This window comes from Coturnix japonica, chromosome 4 (genome assembly GCF_001577835.2).
Source record: "Coturnix japonica isolate 7356 chromosome 4, Coturnix japonica 2.1, whole genome shotgun sequence".
Lineage (NCBI taxonomy): Eukaryota > Metazoa > Chordata > Aves > Galliformes > Phasianidae > Coturnix > Coturnix japonica.
The window spans coordinates 9,687,804-9,707,242 of NC_029519.1; the positions used below are offsets into that span (position 1 = coordinate 9,687,804).

General features: G+C 35.1%; 2 long non-coding RNA genes across 3 annotated transcripts in view; one reads left to right on the forward strand and one right to left on the reverse strand.

The window, feature by feature from the left end:
- LOC107312887 overlaps nt 1-19,439 on the reverse strand; it is a 137,275-nt gene that overhangs the window by 112,312 nt on the left and 5,524 nt on the right. The window lies entirely within an intron of this gene.
- LOC116653385 lies at nt 1,943-11,716 on the forward strand. Its single transcript, XR_004307076.1, has 2 exons — nt 1,943-2,012; nt 11,613-11,716. It is a non-coding gene; the product is annotated as an uncharacterized LOC116653385 (long non-coding RNA).

Here is a 19,439-nt window from a genome sequence, read left to right on the forward strand (position 1 = left end):
ACTTAATTTTTGTTTTCTCTATTTGTGGAGAGTCACTTAAAATCTCTATGAATCCACCTCTCTGAGTTTCTCTGTCACATAGCAGAATTCCTGACTATGTCTGTGTAGCAAGGAATAGTGTTATGTTGCTGGGAATCATTTTAAAGTGCTTTAATGCTGCAAATTGGCATAGGAATGATAGTTAACAAAACCAAGGGAATAAGTGAGTCCAATAAAAATATAAAATGCATTAAAAATATAGATAGCAACATCTTCATTCCTGAAGAAATTAGTTACTTTAACAAGGAGATGTGGGATCTCTGAATAAAGATTTGAAATGGAAATCTCTTTAACTATTGACTTCTACAAAAAAAAAACAAAGTTAGCCCACAATACATCGACTTTTTTTTTCCTGAGATTCTAAACAACCATGAATCATTAGCACAGCGCCATCATTTAAAATCAAATGCATTATGTGAAGACTTAACGCTTTTATAACCATTTCTAAAAGAGTACAAATGAAAAGATTCTACTTCTGTTCTGTACTTATGAAAAGATTTCAAAGGATAGAGAAACAGGGTCAAAAGCAGCACAAGGATGCTTCTTGAGCTATAAGCAGTAACAAGGTATGAGTATAACCATCACATAGACAAATAGTTTACAACATCAGAAAGCTACCAGAAAATTTTTCTAATATTCATGGGTACTTTTCTTAACCATCTCTCACCTGGGTTTGATCATGTTCAAGCACACATCCTTGGCATGGAGTAGCTGTCATATAAAATAAATTCACCATAACACAACTTTAATTGTTCCCTTTTTGCTTTTCATTACCAACCTTCCCATTCTTCCCCTCAGTCCTCCAGGGCCAACTTTTTCTCTAAAATTCATAAACATTTAAAACATAGTCTCATATTAATTCTTTGATTAAACTCAAGAGCATTTTTGTTCACTTCCAAGAATATAACTTTTCTAGAAGTGCTACATACTTTCCCAACTCGTTATTTGTACTTCAGTAATGTCCAAAGCCAGGTGTGATATATTTTCGATAACTTTATTCACTTTAATCTTTCTTTCTCAATTAGATTACCTTTCAAATAACCATTGTTCTTTTAACTGCACATCTAGAAATATTGATGTAAGTTGCGTTTAATGCTGAAAATATTTTCTACGACTACAGGAAATTCAAATAGAAAAAAAAAAAAACAAAAAACTTTTCAAGCAGAAAAACAAATAGAACAGACAGACTGTCTTTTGCCTCTCCAAAAATTCCAGAATAGGCTGTCTCAGCATTTATGTCCTTACTCATTTTTTCTTTTAACCTATCCTGGCAAAATATAGTGACTGACTTCATTTATAGAGTAAATGTAAGTTTCTGTGGCATTTATGAACCAAGTTTCCTCTGGAGCACTAAAGACCAGTCATGAATTTGAGTCTACATCATGTAATCAGCACGTAATGTACGATATAGCAGAGGACAAAATTCCAGCTTCTTAGTACGGGGTATGATTTCATACCCTTATATGGAAGATTCCTCTCCTTATGGGCATAGATTGCCACAGGTTAAGACACTCAGTTTTCAGATTCAGTAGATATCATCATGTCTGAAGAAAGAAAATAGTCAGCTCCTTCCCCATATCTCAATGATGAAAACTGGGACTTTGTGATGAATGTCAACCCTTAAACACTTGAAATTCAGTCGATGTGATAGAATATAGATTTAGCATAAAGTACACAGGATGTGCTGTATTGAGAGTGTTAAATAACTTGGAATGGCCCAAGGAATCTGTTAGCGGAGAATGTAAGAGAAAATACATTACTGTGATGTATGAGCAGCTCTGGGAAGTTTTTTCTTTAAAAAAAATCATAACACACTCTGAGCTTCAACAGCTGTAACTGCTGAGAAACCAAGAGGATTCTTGGTTCTTGTGATTGTGATCTTTTTCCTAGATCACAATGCTGTGGAATAGCCTTCAGAAGAGAAGTGATGTGGCTGCTGAATTTTGACCTGCTCTGAATATGGTATGAATCAGGTATGTTTCATACAAAATTGTGTTGTCTTATGAACTACAGGACACGTCATAGATCAGGGCTACTGCTTAGCATTTTTCACTCACAAAGTCAAGTTTCCCAACATTTCTTAAATATTCTTTTAACCTAGATCTTTGAATACCTGAGTTCACAAGCACAGAACTTCAGCTTGAGGATTTGTGCTCTACTTAACTCAACAAAGGACAGTTTTTACAAGTGAGTCAATAGATTCCATATAACCTGTCTAAGGATAAGTTGCACAATCATTCACCAAGTGAAAACTACCACTCACCAATGAAACGAGAATGTGTGTTTAGCCTGGCCATAATAATCTCAGTGAACGCTTAGTAGAATTATACAATCCTTAGAGTTGGATATGACCTCTGAGGGCCATCTAGTCCAACTCCCCTGCAAGAAACAGGGACTAAGTTGCCTTTCTTTGTTTTGAAAATCACATCAATTATATCTACCAAACAACATCATGAACAGCAGAGATCCAGCTCATGATGATTTCTCACTCCTGTGAGACATCCACTGTCCTTTAGAGTGAGTATATTATGAAACAAAGACTTAACAACAGTTTATGTAATCATATTGGGGCTAACTTTATTTAAAGTAGCCTTGCTGCTGATAGGTATGTTGCTATGGTAGCATTAAAGTCGATGCAGGTCACAAAGCCTACCTAAGTTCAGGGACCTAGAGTCTGCTAAACATCTTGCTGCCATGGCTGTACTGAGTACTAGCTGATTTAGCAAATTCTAATCTGACTCTGTACATTGCAATCTGGTGTTTAGATTGTACTATAAACCTGTTCAGGATGCACTGTGATTAACATGCTTCATATTTGTTTAGGGAGTCAAACAATGGCTTTACTGCTAGAAAAATCATCAGTAATGGGAGACAGTACAATTGATGAGATTTGTGTTTGAGAATCAGTCACTTTCCTTAAATATTCTATATTACTCCCCTAAAAAAGTTTACATCTGAAACTTTTATCCTCCTGTCTACTTTCTCCTTCTACTCCATAAATGATCACTGTTATAAATCTCAGGAAAATCACACTCAATCAGTTAAAAAATATCTGCTTAAAAATAATGTGAAATCATTTTTAAATGTACATTTTTTAAAATGAATATCAAGAGAACTGACTTTAAAATATGTCTGTTCCTAGCATTGATAATTGTGTAGAAAGTAAACTCTTAAATATCCTCTTCTAGCTGAAGTTTACTAAACAATTTTGCATGACAAACCACTGTAGAACTGCTGTTCCCTTTTCTAGATCAAAATGTAATGTAAAGGGAAAGACAGATTAATCCCTCTTTAGGGGAGTTGGTTGGTATTTGTTGTACATCTCATAAATGTACTTATTTCCATTAATTATGCTTTTCCTGTTTCTTATGCAACATGACTATAACTTAGATTTATGTATCAGGCTTAATAAGCTCAAAATATCATTGTAGGTCACCATGAAGGTCAATTCCCACAGTTCAAGATGCATTTAGATGCAATACAATGTACAGCAGAATCAGAAATTACCTTCATTAATCAAAAAGAAAATCTCACATTTGATCCAGACTCCATCTTTGCATTTGGGATAATTATAACTTTTCTATTTATAATCTTTCCTTCTGTGGCCTGTCAGTTACAGGACCATGTACTGCCACTTTGCTCTTACTGAACAAGGAAACAATTTCAGCTTCCTTCCCTAAGACTTAAGATCATAATCAAGAAAATGATTGCTGCCCACATTCATATCCCAGTGCAGCAGACTATAACTTTGGAACATTAGAACAAATGCAGCATTATGAAACACATAAAACACATCAGTGTTTCCACTGAACAATGTGAGATTTATTTTTCTTTACTGAGTCTGGCAGGTAGAAAATTTACTTAGATGGAACAGTCTTTGATGTAGCCACAGAGGCCAAAGCAATGGCACACTTCACTTAATTCAAAATCATTATGGAAAAATTGCTTACTATTTTAGAGATATATAACTGAGTTTATTTAAAGTTTGAGGCATAAAAATTTATAGCCTAGTTCCAGAAAAGCTGAGAGTAAGAACACTCGGATCTTATGACTTACTCTGCTACTGTTTGAAAAAGGTAGGAAAAGAATGACTTCTTGCATGTTTCTCACATTTTCTGCATATAATTCAACTTTCAAAGCTTCCTAACAGATACAGACTTCCTTAACAAAGCTTTATGCTATCTAATAATAAAAATTGTTGCATTAGAACAAGGTTTTATTATTAAGAATTTCCAAATGCAACAAATTATTTCTTACACAGATAAATATATATTGAAGAGGATATAAGGGGGGAGGCGAAGATGACATGAATTATACAATGTAAAACAAGGGGACAAAATAATTTTGAACATAATATATACCATTTGGTTACCAAACCAATATTATTATTGTTTGCTGCTATCTTTCCTGATTTCCATCTGTTGGAAGATTGCTGCTTCTCACAACAGCCATTTATCGTAACAATGTTTTGATGGTATACTGAATGTCTTATAGAGCCCAGATTTCACTAAGTGTCTGATGAAAAAGCCCAGAATACAGAAAGGAAGAAATAAATCCTGGCTGCAGTACTCGCTTGGCTGTGTTTGCTCCACCACTGAATAGTTAGTAAAGTGCTTAATTTTGCACACTATGGCTCCCTGGTACTTACAGCCACCTGCTGTGCTCAGCAGGAATGAAGATAGGTTTGGCATGCACCCTGCCCTGCGCCATGCACCTAGATATTTTTCTTGCTTATCTCCATATACAAAACCATTTCTGCTGCTGCAAGTGGGAAACAGCAGGAACACACAGCTGTTTTTATGCTTTGCTCTGAAGTTAGTCTGTTGCAGTCCTAGTGGTGGCCAAGGGATTTCATTAAAATGAGATCTCTATGACTGATTTGCTACACCTCTGTTATGAAAATACAGCATCTGAGAGTCATATACAAAGCAATAAGGTGTAAAAATGTAAATATCACATGATGTAAATAAATTATAGAAAAATTTGTCACATCCTTACCTTGCATATCATTGTGTCTGCTCCATTCTTCAATTAACAGCACCTACACAAACTCTATGGAGAATAGGACTCAGTGTCTGAAACAGAACTAAAAATCTTCTGACTAAAATGGGAGAGTCTCCGCAGTTTTCAAGTATGGACTTATTATCCAACTTATTATCCACCTCTGTGCGGAGGATAAGTCTTTCCTCTTCAGAGGTGATAAGGATATAAGAGAAAGACTATAAATCAAGGAGGTACAAGACTTCTCTCAATGCAGTCATGTATGAATTAAATAGGACTACTGGAACAAAGACAGTCTAATTTTCAAGGTCTTCTTCTCTTACACTAAATCTAAGCAAACATGAATTAGATTTCCACACAGTAAAGCTGCAGAGATACGCTTTTGCACTCTTTTTGTTCCTTTAAAGCATACCTGTATTGTATTATTTAACAGAGTATTCAAGACAACCCAATGAAAAGTTAATTTAATTCATTTCCCTTGCCTTTGTGGCAAAGCTTCTGATCTACATTTTGCTGTACGCATTCCTAAATTCTTTTAAGAGATCCAGTGTGTAATTACCATGACAAAAGATACTGAAGTCTCAATTACAATTATCACCTCTGCCATAAGTAATCTGGCAAAGCAAAATCATGCATAGCAGTCTTTTAGCTGTCCTTCCTAAATTGCTGCTAATGACAAGTAGTGCTGAGTCGCATTCTGTGGGTACCCTTAAGTACTGAACTCACATAATTCATAGGACATGTGGATGGACCCAATTCTTCAAAAAGATTTAAGGAAAAACCCCAAAACTACAGCAGTGGACTTTTACTATCTAGATCATCCCTCCTGTTAGCCCATTTTTTCCACCTCTTTGCCAAATTAGCAGGACCTATGGTAATGTTATAACTACAGGTGTCTTCTGATTACACCATTGTAACTCTTCAAGGTACGAAGTCCTGCATCTTAGAACCAAGAACAAAAGTTGCTTGAGATGAGTGGAAAGATAGCCACAGATATCAACATGCTTCATATCAGGCCATTGGTAAAGCCATCTATTTGAGGAAGTAGAAAAAGAAATATATACTCTGCATTTTTATGCAGTAATAACTAAAGATTAAAGTGATCTTTTAGAAAGATAAAAATTCTTGTAAAATTTCATTCATTCTTAAATTTTTCACTTTAAAAAAAAAAAAATAGTTATCTGAAGGATAAAAGCAGATGTTTAAAAAAAAAAAAAATCAACAGCATATTAAAGCAACCAATCACTACCAAAGAAACAGAAACAGCAAAAACAAACAAAAAAGATTTTATTAAAATACGGTTGGATTATCAGCAGTGACATCTCTGGCTTTATTTCCTCCCTCTAGGGCAGATGGTATAAAACAAAATGGCTTCAATAGTCACCAGACAACAACAGTAACTATTAAGCAAATGACGTTTGGAGAACACTTGCCCTTATGAAAGACTATTTCTCTCTACATCTGTTTCTTCATCATTTACTCCTTTGGCAATTCTCATATTGCCCTGCTCACAGCTTCAACTTCACCTTCCCATCTTATTACATAAACCTTGCAAACAACTTTTCTGCAAACATCTTACCTTATATTCACTGCAAAATAAAGACTGAAAACGTGACTATAGTTTCTGTACTTGTATTATCCTATTTCTTTTGAACAAGATGCATTCCTAGAGCAGTGAAAGACTCTTTTTAAGAACAGTAATACCATGAACATTTAATCACAAACTGTTATGTTACTATGTTCTAGTAACATTGTATGTTAGCAGGTATTAAACAGGATATTGATTGCTTACATACAAAGAAGTATATAGCTTTACGACCTCTATCAACTCAAAACTTTTACCTTTAATTTTAATGAGAGTTTAACCTATAGCATGAATTATACAGTGCCTGAGCATGTAGGTGTGAATGTTGTGGGGTTCCTACTGAAACCCTGCAACCAGTGCAATATAGTTACAAAGCAAAAATCTTACTCGTTTTGCTCAGGTTGCATATTGCAAGTGAGTTGTGCACATTTTCAAATGATCAGCTATTATCAAAACAAAAATGAGTCAAAATTTGGCTTTCTCACTGCTTTCTCTCAGTAATTTTTTATTGTTAACTACAGACCCTATTGACATTTAATCCCAGTGGTTGAACATTTTCTACCAGAATGGGTGGCTATTCATTAGTACTATCTAGTAATTAATAAGGAAGAAAACAATGCTGGCTGGCGATTTCCACAAGAGATTACATATAATATTGCTTATAAACTTTCTAAACAGCCACCTCTTTTTACAGCATGAAGAACATCTCACAAACACAGCAGATATTTTGAAATACTCTGACAAGATTGATCAAGTATCCCTCCCAAAAATGGAGCACAATTTTATAACTGCTTCTACAGCATTGTGTTATCATTTCTATCAAGGTATTCCATTTTGTCTGAACACTCTAATGTTCAAAAGAGACGTATTTTACCAGTCTCCAAAATGCAGGAAGCCATCCAAAGAACAGTTCTCTCCAGCTAATATTTTGCATCAATAATGCACATTTAAGCATAAATTAAACACTTCAATAACAAAGATGACCTCCCTATTACTCGAGAAGAAGAATAGCAGAAATATGCATTAGCTGTGCAAACTCATGACTGCCTTGAGCAAAGGTCTAATATTTTCATTCAAATTATGATCAGGGTACTTTCTTGGCTAAGAAAAGGAAGCAAAAAGGGACAGACTGTAAAGATTCTTGATGGGATATGATGTGAAACATCTGCTTCTCTTAAAAAGAAAAATGTCAGTCCACATTTAAACACATGTTTGGTTAGAGATGATTCTTTCCTTTGAGGGCTCTTAAATGGATACTTCATCTTTTGTTGTTCCTATATCACAGACATAATCTACTTCCCAAACTAAAGCAAAGATATAACAAAGTGTTACCTCCAAGTTACTGGGTGACAAAGCCAGGTGAGCTAAAGCAAATTAGCCTTAGGATAACACTGAATCAGCCACACCCAACACATGAACTGGCACAGCTGGCAATGCATCACATTGGTGTGCTATTAGTACACTCCAGAGAGAAAACCGAGCACCCTGAGGGTGCAGTGCAGCGCTAACTCAAGTTATAGCAAATAAGCATATGCATTTTAAACCTTGACTAAACACAACCCTGTGAACTGTGAAAAACATGCAGCATTGCTTTCCATTTTGATAAAAGAATTTAAGATAGTTTCAAAAATTGAAAAAAAAAAAAGAAGAAAAAAAAAAAACACAGATTCTTTGGTTTATCTGTGACTCCATTTTCAGTTGACATAAATAAATTACACATGGATTTTCAAACAGAACATATTGTGTTGTAATTAAAAATCTGATCATGCCTCTTTACCAGACTTTCAGAAGACCCCTCTTACCAGAGAGATTTTCATGGGTGCAACATGCAGGCTCTCGTTCAATGATGAAAATATATGACTAATGATGGTAGCTCTACAGAAAAAGAGTGTTTTGCAGCCGAGTATTTTCTCTATTAAACAGCATTAATGTGCTGTTTGTATTGATTATAGTTTCCATGGAAACAATTAGGAGACATTATGCTCAGATCAACCTTTGTAGATGCAGCCCTAGGCAATTCCTCTTCACGTATTGCGACCCAGGCAAGTCAAAAGGTTAGACAACCATGCACTAATATATAACCCCCCAGCCTGTACACTCTGTCTGTCTGCCTGTTCACTTGTTGGAAAAATAACAGATGTACAGTGCCACTAGTGTATAGAACATATGGCTTAATGATTGATATTCCACAATGCGCAGCTGTTAAAAGATATGCACTGTTCTCTGTTGAAGAGGGAAGCTCTTCCACAGGAGAACAGCAATATATTAACTTGCCTGTTTGATTTTGTGAGAAGACTTCAGTTTTACTAACTTCATACAGGACTGTAAATAAGTACCAGCAACCGTGAGAGCCATGTTTCTAAAGCTTGAAAGAGTATAAATGAGCAACATTCACCTGCATTTTTGGAAAATTATTGTTATTCCTCTCAGACTTTCAAGTTATGAGATGCTACAGCCACCCGTGCTGGTGCAGCATAAACACACTAAATTCATTAAAATCCTGGGGGAAAAAAATGAGAGCGAAAAGTTCATAACTGCAAAAGAACTTGCAGTAGACCAAGGTCACTTCAATTATCTTGATAGAATTTCTTAGCTTCAAAAAGCTTTATCTTTAGGATTCCAACAGTATGTTTAGTTTCACACCTCTTTAAGGAAGAATTTAGGGAAGAATTCATTGTGAAGTACAGCAAGTCATTCTGACTTCTCTTATATGTGTCCTATTATCATTCTTCTTGCTCTTCACCAATGAAATTTCTTCTCATGTTCTAAAATTCATCACTTAAATGGTCACGTGTATTTGAGATGCATAGCCTGTACCTGCTACCTCCTACAAGAAAACTATGTCTACAGGAATAGTTGACATCAAAGTATTTGCTTTTCAGATAGAAAAGTACAAAAATATATGTGTGTATGTATGTGAGTGTATATATACACACACACACACAGAATATCTCAATGTTCAATGCAAACAAGAAGTGTTTAGTGTTTATAGGTATGTGGTTGTATACTTTGATTTCAGATGTAATCAGTCTCACTACAAACATACGGTACATTTTATTAAGAAGTTTTGGAGGAAAGTATAAATAAATATACGAAAGTGATCAGCATCATATCAGTCAAGGCTGATCATATTCTTTACAGCACAACCGGATACCAAGAAAAATCTTGCACAAACTGAGTCTAAATATGGACTTTTTTTATGACCACCATTTGCAGTACTCTGGGGATCAGTGAACCTTTTGTCAAGATCTGAAAGAAAGTTTTTATTACAGGATAGGGAACATTTTTTGGAAAGTTAAGACACTGACTGAAATCAGCTCTCCTTGGAACGAGTACTGTATTTATATACATCAACGGATATACAACTGCATTATCTTATTAGCAGGATTTCCCAAGCATTAACGAGATTAAAGAAGATAAATGGCAGTTAACATTATGTGTTACTCCAGGCTCAGACGCTGATATGACACCTGGCTGTCATCTCTTCCTACATTTTCTCCTCCCAATGATAGCTAAGCCCATTTCCAGAAAAAAAAAAAAAAAAAAAAATAGCAACACAAAGAAAACTAATGCAAGCAGATGCATTTCCAGAAACAAGTTCAAGGGTGGAAAGAAAAAAAATATATACCCTAGCAGGAAGATGAATTATATATGATCTTCAAAGTATAAAATAGTAAAGAAAAAAACATTTCCAGTTCAAAGTATATTTAAAAGTACAGGTGAAACACGGTTGCAATCTACACCTGAGCACTCTAAGAATGTTATCTCTTGATTCATTCTCTTCTCCCCCATTCAGTTATTAAGAATTATTCTTTGTAATTTACTCAAATACAGAAAGTGAAGGATGGTCACTGTCTAAAACAAAGCAAAACAAAAAAAGGAGCCAAGTCTTTATGCTCAATTGTTTGTAATTTAACACGGCCTTTGAAATGACTCTATTATATAGCAAGTCTTGTAAATGTAGATTTTTTTTTTTAATGAAATAAACTCTTATTTACATAACCTGATATTTAATAGAATGTCACATCATAAAGAAATAAGCCTTACACCATACACAATGCTGTACAACCAACTGAGAAAAACAAGAGAGCTCTTGTTCTACAAATTCTTGGTCACCTAGAAAAATAAAGCTTTGCTTAGCCTAGCACGTTGCTGCAAAATTGATTACTACTTTTTTTGAAATAGACATGCAAGATGAACGTGCTTTGAGAAACAGGTAATTTTCAGACTTATGGGTAAATTTCTATCCCTTAGAAATTAATAGAGCTAGGTATACTTTCTAATCAACTTAAATCAACGTTCTGCTCTTTTCTCTGCCTACTGCTTTTGTACTTTAGTGAAGAAAAGGAAGGGATGGAAGGTGAAAACAAGGAAACGAATGTAATGAACAAATTACTTGGTCACTATTGTGGAAAAAGTAGCTTATAAAGTTGCAAGATGGTATTGTAAACCTCAGTGCCACGATTGTGTTAAAATAAATAATGACTCAAATCTTACCCTATCATGAAATGCTACTTTAAAAAAAATAAAATATCAAAGTATAAATAAATAAATAAATGAGTATCAGACAAGTTACTTTCTTTGCACTGTTTGACCCTTTAAAGATTAATTTGAAAAGTTTTCATCGAAGAATTGTATGAGCTATGACCTTTACATATACATCTCTCTCTCACACACACACACACTTGATTTATCCACTATTTCTGTATTGTTTACTGCTCTCTCCCCTGTCTAAACTAAGATGTGTTTTGATAGCTTGATAGGAGCAGCATTCCCTAAAATTGGCTCCCACAACAATGAAACAATTTTCCAGGGAAATTAGCAATACAAAGTACGAACACAAGCCTTATTGAGACCTACTTACAAGTCTTGAGCACTATTCTGTAATAGACTTTACCATAAGTAAAGAATATCTACTCAGAACTGTTATTCATTTGTGAGTAAAAAGCAATTCCCTTTCTAAATCTCTTTTTTACCTAATACTTAGGTTCTAGAGTACCATGGAAACTCAGCTGCAATGTGGTGCAGTATTTGTAAGATTATACAGATTGAACAGGAAAATGTGACAATTAAAGAGAGCCAGTGAACCTTGCTGTGTTTCTCTGGTATGTGTTTTATTAACTACTTATTTCTCAATCATTAAGCCATTAAGCTATTCTTCCTGCTCTAAGTAAGAAAATAATTAACGATTTCTCTAGTTTCAAGAGACAGAAAGAAGATTAAAAAACTATTTTTAATGGCTGACATAATTTGACAACTGGGAATCAATAAGGAAATGACAAAACCTCAGATGGCTCTGGTAGCTCACCAGGATGTATGGAAAATCTTCCCCAGCTCCTAAAGCCAATCATATACAAATGATATAGGTGAGTGGAAATGAGATGTGATATATTTAGCTCCCTAGTCTTGGTGGCTAACATTTGGATGTAGCTGAAATGAAAACCAGTGCAAGAACTCAAACACTTCTGAACTTAAGTGACTATAAAGCAGTTAACATTCCATATTACATGGAACACTTGTTTTGTAATGGCTAACTATGCAAATCTGGATGTCCACAACGTGCCACAAGTGACTTGAGAGAGGAAAAAAGAGCACTTGCATGGGGAAACAGCACAGAACCTTTTCTAAAGAGCACTTGTGTAGGGAAACAGGACAGAATATCCACTTCAATTTAAAAAAAAAAAAACAAAAAAAAACTAGTTCAACATGCTTCTTTGTACAAAATTCCTTAAGGTTCGGACCTGAATGTTCTCCAATGTATATGCTTAGAGACTTGAATATCAGATAAATCAGAGAAACAAGATTTACTCACTACAGTGGACAGATAATTGTATGGTATGACAGCAATATTTGGTCTTAGTAACATAACATTCATATTAAGTATGACTTTTTTCTTTTAAAGAAAATTTATTCATGTATTTAAGAAATTGCTGATTCTCTGATATTGCTTAGTAATAAATTTGAAGAGTACATCAATTATATTACAGAAGGACCAGCAGTTGCTTCCAGGCTAATTTCATCTCCATTTTGCTACCTGTAGAAAACATATTATATTCTTACATATATACCCCTGCACTACTATCAGTTAGTGTAGACAAAGTCAATGCTACCTCCTACTGTTTGTTAGTGGGACATTGCTCTGAATGTAATTTGCTCCATCTCCAAGAAATGGAGGTTTATTATGACAGTGGAGCTATAGAATCCAATTAACTTAAAATAAAGTGGACACAGTTAACATCTAAGTTAAAAAATAATAATTAGTGAGAAGTGAGTTCAAATATGCTTTCAATACTCTACCCTTCTCATTTTCTACATAATGTGTTTCCACTCCTAGTTCTTTACATACTTCCTTAACTGAGTTAATTACACGTCATTAAGATAATTCCCACAGTCTGGAATTCTGAATTGCCCCTGTAATTCCAAATCTTAACTTTTAGGCAGCCTTCTTGAGAGCAGGAAAGATCTACGCAACTGTTCACAGCACATCTAGCTCCAAGTTAGTACCCCTTATGGGAACTGGCACAGCATACTCTGATCTACATTAAACACCATATAATAGAAACAAGACAGCTGCATTATCAACACTCAATATGAATTTACAATTAACTAGACATCGGATCAAAAACTATGAAAAAATAAATGTAGTCTTTTTGCTTACTCACAGATGGCAAATTAATTTTTGTTTGCTTGCTTTATACTTTATGGTATGGTTTGCTAGTTTTCAATCTCTGTATATCCAATAACTGTATTAAACTGGTCTGCAGTTTGAGGCAACATTGTGTCTCTAGGTAAGACAAAAGCATTAATAGTAGCACAGAACTGACGAGTTTTTTCCTTGACTGTTGTTTTGTTGTTATTGTTTTCTTTTCCCAAATGAAAAAAGTCTTAAAATGGAAATCTGGTTTAATTAAATACACACTATGATGTTTTATGGCAAAAGATGAAGAAAGGAGCATTATCCTTTATCTCTCCCTCATTCTATGAGAAACATCAATATCAGATCTTAAGAAAAGAGACAGAGGTTTACTAATCAGAAGAGAGTTTCCCCCATCATCAATCAAAAGTAAATCTAACTCCAGACATCTTTATTTAGGCCATCTATCCAAGCTCTGTGAAAAGACAACCTCAGTGCAGTGAGGGATGAGCTGAACCTTTGACATTTCCACAGATATACGTCAGTGCCTTACAGATTTATGCAATCACTACAATTGCAATAAGCACATCGTTCTTATTGATTTTAACTTACATAAACAAAAACTAAAACATTAACACTTCATTATATCTGGCTTAATGGTTAGCTGGGTGATCTTCTGAACCACAATGACAGGCCCATCAATGAACATCATCTTCTAAAGCGCAATTTAATAACAGTACCAACCTAAACATCCCCTTCCTCAGCAAACTTCTGCAAGCACACATTTCAGAAACAGCACTAAAGTGAACCACAGAAGAAACTATACAAAAGTATGCTGGTTTCTTTTGACCATTCTTCTGAATTTTTATGTTTAAAAAAAAAATGTAATGAGAACATAAACCATAGGGATTCATGGATGACTGAAAAAAAAAATAATCAAAGCCCACAAAGTCAAAACCAATATATTTCACATTGCAAAAATAGGATATAGATTCCGCTGTGCTTACAAATGATCTGTAATTTGAGTTTCATTTCTTTTTAACTCCTTGAGAAATTTTATGAACAGTAAGGCATGGAGTGATCTGACAGAGATAATCAATACTCTCAGAATTTCAATACTTGAAAGAAACGCTCGCTGAGAGAAAAAGCTAATGCGGTCAAAATCTTTCCCATGCAGTGCTATTCCCAGTGGAAGGCACACAAAATAGGAGCAACATACAATTCATCCTAATAAACTTTCAGTGAGATGGATGGCTGGTGGTTCGCAAGTAGCTTGGATTTCAATTAAGGTTTTCAGGCAAATTTCCTATGAGGATGTTCTGTGATGCCTGAGGCATAATGTCATGAGTGGTTCCACGATTTCCTTCCAGAACTACACCCAGTCTGATTCCACTAAGTTTTAGGCACCTACTAGATGGCTAAAAAAGAGTGCTGTTTTCTTCAAAGCTTATTTAGACAAGAGAGACAAACAACAGTCTCTAAAAAGCAATTCAGATTTTTCCAGATTCAGTCACTTTCTAGAGTGCCTTTTCTGTCTCTTTTCTAGAGGACAGACAGGTCAGTACTTTTGTCTATCATTATGAGCACTTAATGTGGACACACACACCTTGACATCAAAGAGATGGGAATGACTTAAATATTAGATGCTCACTGGAAACACTCTCCCTTTTATATACTGACACGGTGTCAAAACTGAACTTAAGCATTTAGAAAACTCACTCCAGATATGTCAGCAGTAACAGCAAAGAAAGGTCTTTCTCTCTCTTGTCAGCAGTACAGTCCCACATCATTGCATTACATATTTACTTTAGGGGATAAGAAAAATACTGCTTTAAAAATCTTTAGCTATGCTTCTAGCAACATAATTACCAGCTTTCACATCACCGAAGAGAGTGATAATGGCAAACACACATGATTCCTGAGCCAAAGGGCCAACACATCCATAAAGGTGCTCATTTACAAGAGACAGTGTTTGGTAGCAGAATCCATTAGGTCTACAGGCAGTAATCAGTAAGGACAGGATCCTGATCCCACTGAAGCCACTGTGAACGATTCCATTTGTTTTATCAGGTGTTGAACCAGAGAATGCTCAGCTGGAGAAATGCTAACTATAAAAGTATACAGCTGACAGTGACCACTGTATGGCTGAAAAGCTTGCCAGATACATTTCACAATCACACATGGATAATCCTGTGAATGAACTTTCTAATTACTGTGAACCAACCCCTTACCTGGGCTGTAAGGAAAATGAGAAGAAAAAATAATATTATTGACTATCTGAACCACCAAAGTTTCATATGTAAGAACAGTAGGACAAGTTAATGCTTTCCCCACACAAAGAATCTGACATAGAAAGTAACCAATAGAAGTTTCCACTGCATTTATAACAATCACTTGCGAAAGCCAAAAAACTCAGCAGGAGGCAACTATGCTGTATACAGTTTTGGGGTTGTTTTTGTTTTGTTTTGTTTTGCAACAGGAATCTCTTAACAGAGTAAGCTACTAAGACACAGCATTTTAGAGGAATCATACCAGAGATGGAGTAACTCCAACATACCTGCCCAATTACAACTCCACTTTGACTTACATGAGATAGACGTGCAAATTAGATAGACTTCTGCCTACTTCAGATTCTGGAATGTAAAACTGTCTGTTCAGGAACTGGCAAGTTCTCCTTGGCTTGCAGTTTTCTGTTTTTAGGGCTTTTGTTGGTTGTTGTTTTCTTTTTTTTTTTCCTCCCTCTTCCATATTGCACAAAAGAGCAAAGTCTTGAACTTGGCAGCCAGGAACATAGCAATGGGAGAACATTATTCTAAAATTACCTCTGAGAGAGAACAGGGAGGCTTGCTGCCCTATGTGCCTTTGACAACTAGTCAGAAAGCTTAGATATAGAAATAGCATTCTCTATTTATAAGAGAGAACAGAGCACAAAACATTAGAAATAGCTGAACAGACTGGGAACAGGAAAGGTAAATGCAAGTCTTAGGGAAACTACTAACAGTATCAACATTATCCATATCACAGTGCAGGAAAATCCTCTACTATGCATAAGGAAATGTTAGCCAAGAACAAAAAAGAGTAAATATCACATACGAATAATAAAAAAATTAGTTTCTTCACAGAAGTCATACACTTGGGAATGGAAATTTACACCAGATGAATATAAAATATCTTCATGGATGGATACAAAAAGAAATTACAACCAGGTGCCATGGTGAAAGCTCACACTCATTTGTCATTTAAGGATTTATATCTTTTGGTTTTGTACATGAGACTTTTTTCAGGACAGAGCTGAACATCTACTGAAACACAGAGGGCAAAATGCTGTGAAGCACATTTCACCATTGAAATGTTGTATTCCTAGTGGTAAGTTGGTGGGTTAATTAAATGAAAGGAGAAAAAAAGGATGTATTACGTGGGAAAGAATGATAAATTGGTTCCCAATTCCCATCTTTATTACACTACAGCATGATTACAACAAGCCATAGTAGGGGTAAACACAAGACTCTTTCTATTAAATTATATTTAACTGAAGAAAACACATGTAGAAGTAATGAGAAAATACTACAGAGGAAAGTGCATTTGTTAGTCTGATATCCTATTTCCAATTGGAGCAATGCCATGTGCTTCAGAAGGAATTAGAAAGTATTAATATAGAAAGGAAATGAGTAAGAAAAGCTTTTTTAGCTTCAGAGGTTGGTTTATGCCTTTGAGTATGAGAGTTTTGATTTCCTACCCTTTCTGAAATTGTTTAATCTTTTCTAAAATAACTGTAAATGTTTGCTAGACACAAAAATATTACAGAAAATCACAAGGCTTGCTGTGTCTATTAGAATAGAGTCAGCAAAGAATTGCAGCTTAGGCAAGAATATGATTTATTCAACGTGGTTATCTTGCATGGAACTTGAACAACAGCAGGAATTGACAAACTTGCTTCTCTGGCCAAAGTACCAGACAGATACAGATGTGCAAATGGTCACCTACCCTATGGACTGGCAACTACAGCAACAGAATGGCAGCTGGGATGGGAGGCCTCCCAGCTCATGTTGTTTCTGTAAAGTCAGAAGAGAAACTTCACCTTAGTATCAACCATTCGTCTCAGTACCAACACCCCCACATAATTAATAGCAAGCCTTACTAGGATGCCAGTTAGGATACTTACTAGGATAACTCAGTTTCACTACAAAAAAGAATATAAACCTGGTCCTCTGTCACCACTTTGTTGAAAAGAGACACTCTAGATCTGCCTTACCCTTCTTTCTCCATTAGCAGCCATGCCTCCTAGAGTAAGATACCCTGCCGCTGTTACTTTGCAAATCACACCCAGTGAATTGCTAGTTAATTGCTTTAGTGCTAATATCTCAAAGTTTACTAGTAAATAGTGAATTTACTAATGGCAATCCAGCAGTGATCCTTCCAGATTTTCTGGAACCCAGAAAACAATCAGCTCTGACTGATGCACCATGATGCCAGCTAAGCTGAAGGCTCAGACTTCAAGAGTGAGGTCAGAGAAGATAACAAACCTATTTCTTGCAAATCCAATACCAGGAAGAAAGTTGTGGAGCACATTACCATTCTTGACCAGATTATCCTATCAAAACCATTGTGTGTGTATACACACACACAGTTTTGACACATTCTGACTTCCATCTGTTTAATATGATGAATGATGGACTGCATGGGCAACCTTATCCTTGTAAGGATGTTATCATAGTTGTTGTTAAACAATAGGTCATCCCCATTGGTACAGATATATATGTGTGTGACATACAAACTCTTATTCATCACTGGTAAAATTGCATAGCTAATGCTGGTGACTGCACTGAAAAATAACTAAATATTTGTTCAACCAAATATGCCATTAAGCTCTTTGTATCCATTGTATTTTTTCAGGAAATAAAGTATTACTTTCAGAGCAACCTATATGTATGTGAGTATAGATATGTATTTAATTTAAAAAAAAAAATAAATCTAAGATTCTTTATCTTACTGTGTAAGAATGGTTGGTCAAATACAAGAAAAATTCTTTCCCTTAATTTCAGAAAGTGATATGTGATACATTACTCGAAATTCTGTGCATTTTATAGTAACTAAGACCAAAGAAAATGTGATAAATTTGACAATGAGAAGCAATCTCACTTCAGCAAAATCAGAGATAACATAATTTAGTCTTGTCATAATTTAGACAAATGTGTGATAATTTATAAAACCCTTAAATTATTATGATGATACTCTAATAAAACGTAACTACATTCTTCCAAATTTTAGAATGTGAAAGCTCCTACTGTGGGACATAAAAACACAGGAGAAAACAATATTAGATGTTAGACCTAATACACTGGAAAAGTTTAAGAACCTCCTACTGCCTCCCCCTCCATTACTATGTATATTTCTTATGCTGGCGTATTGCCTCAGTACAGTAATTCATTGTCTACTTTGTATTTCAGTGAAGAATTGTTATCTCGAAGTAAATGAACACATTGTAGCTTCTGAAAGACCTTCACACAATTTCACCAGCTTCCTCAGGAATGTAAATTCCTCTCAGTTATTAGCTCCTTTATTCTACTTCCTATAAACAAATCTAACTCCTTTCACACAGTGGTAAACTCAAGTAACAAGGATGCTTACATGAATTTGCTTGTCATAAAACATTTTATAACCTAACTCTGAACACCCTTTTAACATGGAGGAAGAAGAAGTAGAACAGAAGCTACTAGCATGCATAACATTCAGTGTTGTATCAAGTAGTAAAATCCAGATATTGCACATTCTGTGATTCCCTATGCAACTAATCTCTATGCTTCGCAGATGCATTCTATGGTCCTCTCAGTGTTAAGCTGAAACCTCAGATCTCTTTGAAAGCCATAACAAAACAAACAAACAACAACACCAACAAAAAAAAAAAAAAAAAAAAAAAAAAAGCAGAACAAGTTTTCCAGGTTCTTTAATAAGTTTTTCTTGCCACTCTTTCAGAAACTTCTTCTAAGTCAGTGAATATCTGAAATTGAAGAAATAGTTTATTTGTTGAACAGTGATGATGGACACCATCACATACACCTTTTCATTATATTGTCTATTCCATAGAAAGCCAAGTTATTCTTTGCTTGTCTTAATGTCAGCAGCTGCTCATGGATGTTTAGTTTACACTGCATCTTTAGAATAAGGCTCTTTCCTGTACTT